A 4720-nucleotide genomic window follows, 5' to 3' on the forward strand; every position below is an offset into this window, starting at 1 on the left:
GCCCCGCCGCCGCCCCGCCGCCAATCCCCGGCCGCCGCTCGCCCGCGCCCCCTGGCGGCCGCTGGAGAACGCGGCCCCGCCTGGGCCGAGCGCGGAGAGACGAGGGGGCGGGGGGGGAGCGCGGGCGCCGCTCGGCCGCGTGTGGAGCCGGCGCCATGTCGGGGGAGGCGGGTCGCAGGTGCCGCGTGGGGCGCGGCTCGCCGCGCTGCTGGGGGCAGGCGGGAGTGCTAAAAAATATACCAGATGTGTAGATAACGGGGCTTCTTTGCCCTCAGAAACGCATTTGGTACCACGCTCCTAGGGATCGAAGCCCAACAAACGCAAAAAGCGTTCCCCATCTCCCCCGTGGAATGGCAGGAGCAGACCCCATCTCCTCTAGGGGCTGCCGCTCGTCCCCCTGGCCCCTCTCCTTGCCAGCCGCTGCCCACCCGCAGTCCCAGCACCCCTCGAGGGGCAGCCCCAACCCGTTTCTCTCTTAAACAGCAATCGGTCATTAAATAACAGAACATTAGTTGGGGGGCTTTGCAAAACTCACTTAACGGGAGGGCTGCTGCATCAAAGCAGCTCTTAAAATAGCCGGTTGATCCACCAGAGATCAAACCTGAGTGAAAAAGCTAAGATAACATCCTTAAAATGTACGTGCAACACTATAAGTGATGTCTTAAGAAGAATTATCAGCATGGTTACGTTAAATCTTTATAATGTTTGCAGTGTCATTCATGCTAGAAAGCTGTAAATATGAAGCATAAAATAGAATAAACCCATTTGGCTCCTGTCAGACTACAATATTCCCTTTTCTTCTGTTACAGTACATCCTCTAAATAACTCCGTTTGCTGTAAAACAACAGCAGAAAAATAATATATCACTCACTACTTACCCTATGCCACACCGATCAGCTAATATATTCCTTTTAAGGCCAAAAATGTCATCCCCATATTTCTTTGTTCCTTTAAATGTCACCAAGCAGAAGACTGAATGTTATTTCATTACAGTGACTGCTTTGCTGAATTACTTGTCACAGTTTATTCAAATAGGTATCCTGCACTCTTTAAGGAACAGTATGTCAGCAAAATGTGCCTATAGTCATATTTTTTGGATGGGGCACCATATTGACTCAATGACGTTAAAGTTTACTAGCTACAAAGATGCGGGAGTTAATACAGGTAAAAAATCAGGTTGCCTCAAAAGAATGATCATGCTGAAATAGCAACATTTGCATATATTCATATTTACAGAACATTACAGAAAATGTAAACTAAATATTAGAGCAACTAATATCCAGCAACCACCAAAACTCTTTGGTATGCCCACAAAAACCAGGAAGCTTTTCGTGCTCTGCTCCACTGAGTTCAGAGGTTAGTTTGACTATAATTGCTGTTACACTCCAGTTTCCAAAACAGTCTCATAGAGCCCAGCCCTCCTTGATGGGTCCTCATTCCCATCAAAAATCAAACAGTTCCTGAGATGCAAAAGGGTACATATTTTGACTCATGGAAATACAAACCCATTAGTTAGACACAGGTAAAATAATGGAAAGGTCAATCCATGCTCCAGTCTTCCTTAATAAAATATAAGGACTGACAATAGCACAGTCTGCTGTACAACTAGCTGCAATCACAGGGGCAGCATCTGATAGCCTACCTCCCTTCCAGACTTATGTTACCCTTTGCACGAGCAGGGTCAGGGTGCAGCACAGGCCAGCAGCCCTCAGGGGCCGGCAGCCACAGGGACCTCCGAGGCTGGGGAAAGGCAGCAGGGTAGGCCCAGGGAACAGCCAAGAGCCCAGAGGACAGGCAAGCCTGCAGCAGTGAGGTAGGTCTTCAGCAGCAGCCCCGTGGTCAGAGACCAGAGCAGCAGGGCCCACGTCTGGCATGGGCACAGGCAGGGCTGGAGACCAGCACCCTTCTGGTGGCACTGGGCTGAGTGAAACGGGGTGCCACGGGGTGCCTGGGCCATGGTGCGAGGGCCTGGTGAGACTGGCCAGGGCAATCAATGCCCGTTAGTGCCCTCAGGGCCCTGACAACTAGGAACAGAGATCTTTATTTTTAAATAATTAAACATTCTGCTGATAAAACTAATTGCACTTCTTCCATTTTAAACTTGGATTTCTCCAAGCCATTGGTATAGTGCCACCAGACATTTTGATTCAAAACACCTGATTTATGGAGAATAACTGGCCTAAAAACTGGCTCACTGACATTTCAAAATGCAATTGTCACTGGTAAGATGTCAATGAGCTGATGCGTTTCTAGTGGCATCCTTTAGGATGCTGATTCCTCAGCTAGTATTTTGTGTTAGTAGTCTAGATGGTTACATAAAGCTGTTGGAGGTAATGTTTAGAAGGAATAGAATGATCAGTGTGGTAATAAGTAAGGAGGAAAGACTATTTTTACAGATAAGGGATGTGTAAGGGATGAGAAGACTATTGCTACAAAAGCAGTGGCTCAAATAAAGACTTGGAAGAATCACTGGTTCAGCAAAGCACAAGCAATGCTGTGACAAAAAGAACTAATGCAGTCTAGTGCATATAAAAAGTTGTCTTCTAGAAAGAAGGTCTCTGCGCACACATTGGTGAAGAAACACTACAAAAACCTGCATCCACTTCTGATATTTATACTAGGAGAAAAATGGAAATATTAGCAATAGTTCAAAGAGTACTGAAAAATGATCCAGGGAGCAGAAAGCAAGCCTGTACAATACAAAGCATACACGTTTCAACCTATTCAACTTTTGAAAGAAAAAAACTGACAAGGGACTTGATTACTTTGAATAGGTGTTTATATACAGAAAATAAATCTTGATAGTATGACCTCTTCAACCTTGCTGACAAAGGCAAAAGGGTACCCATTTGTTGGAACCTGTAGCTAGACAAACCTAATGTTGACATTTCCTGACCGTGAGGGCAATTAAATATTGAAATAGTTTATATCAGGAGAGATACTGGGTATACCTTTGCTTGGGCTTTAAACATGAGATTAGATATCCTTTTTCAAGGCAGGTTTTAATTCAGCTTTTGAAGAAATCCAGTTGTGTGCGGCTAGGCAGCAACGCTTTCCTTAATATCAAATCCCACTGCAATGCAACGTTCTAGGTCAGAAGCGTTATCAGGCACTTGCAAACACTAACCAGAGAGCAAGACCAATGGTCTCTACAGTCCACTGAGTTTTTGCCCTTGTTTAGTCAGATGCTTACTGAAATTTTTGTTTGGGTTCCACAGAGAGAAACAAACAAGTAACTCTGGTTGTTGTGAATATGGATGTCTAGAGATTGATCATCAAGTTTGGACTCCCTTTATCTTATCCACTCACAGTTTGTACTCATTGCCTTACAGTTTGACTCATTACTATTTCCTATTTCTCTGGAGAGGCAGTTTTATCTACACGTCTGATCTTTGTAGCAGTTGAATTAGTAGTGTGTATTTTCAAAAGTGCAACGTAAAGAAAACCACCTTGACTTACTATCAAGAAAATAATGTATTTTCTTTAATGTGATGATGTTGAAAATGTAAAACAACAACAAAAAGCCAAACTTTTAAAATATTAATTTTAGAAAGATATCTGCCAAGTTCTTTTTTTAATTGTCAAGCACAGCTCTGGGATGAAAATAAAATACAATAGAAAGCAAGACTGCTATATTTTACGGTCCAGAAAACTCTACAGAGGGCAGTTCTTTAGCACAAGATAAATTTATTTCATGTTGCTAAAGGTCCATTGGATGATTCCTGATGACTATAAAGCTGCCTACTTCTTTTCTAGTTGCGTGTCTAGGGTATACCACACCAAGACACAATGCTGGCATCATTTCGATAGCTCCCTGTAACTTCCACAGGGGTCTGTCCAGCTTAGTTCCAAAGCAGCTTTCAAACTGCAAGAGATGTACCCCTAAGTTAGACCCAAATCTGTTTGTTTATCCTTAGCTAGTTTAAAACTGGGGCTAGAAGATATTTGATAAACTTGGGAGGACCATCTTCAAAAATATTTTGACTGAGAAATATTCTAGTTCATTGTACAAAATACCAAGAAACATAAAACACATTTTAATGAGGAAAAAAAAAAACACAAAGGACTTCCTACTAAAAATGATAAAGAAAATGTCTGTCATTGTGAGAGTAAAAAAACTACAGAAACAGTTCTTGTGTTTGGTAGTTTGCCAGTGAATCAGAAAGGGCTGGTAAAAATACATTCATTGTGCAGAGCCCCCTCACTCTTGAAAAAACTCCTTTATTCACAGAGACAAGATTCTGCTCTCGTATATAATGCAACAACTCCTGTTAAGTCAATGGGAGTTAACTTGCATTACGCAGAGGAGACTTTTGGTCAGCATTTGTTTACAATAGGAAAAAAAGCCTCTAACTATTGTTGAAAATTATTTCACTGCTTATTTTTAATACAAAGGGCTTGAAATGAGGAAAGCTCAATTTGTAGGAATTTCACTCTGTAACTATTAGGCCTTTTGTCCCTTTTATAACACAAGCAGTCAGAATTCAATTTCTTATTTTTTCATGGATAAATAAAAGAGCTTCTTAAAGCTGGTTTGAGAAAAGTTTATAATAATCAGGTATCTTTCTTAATTGCTGAAGCATTTTTTCTCCCATTTTTAGCTAATACTTTGTCAGTGGTAATTGAGTGAGGCACTGTTACTGACAAGGTCCAGTCTCTCCTGCAGGAGACCAGGGAAGTACAAGGACTGAGGCAGAAAAAGCGGCTGGGTGAGATGGCT

Source organism: Cygnus olor, chromosome 9 (genome assembly GCF_009769625.2).
Source record: "Cygnus olor isolate bCygOlo1 chromosome 9, bCygOlo1.pri.v2, whole genome shotgun sequence".
In the NCBI taxonomy this organism is placed as follows: Eukaryota; Metazoa; Chordata; class Aves; order Anseriformes; family Anatidae; genus Cygnus; species Cygnus olor.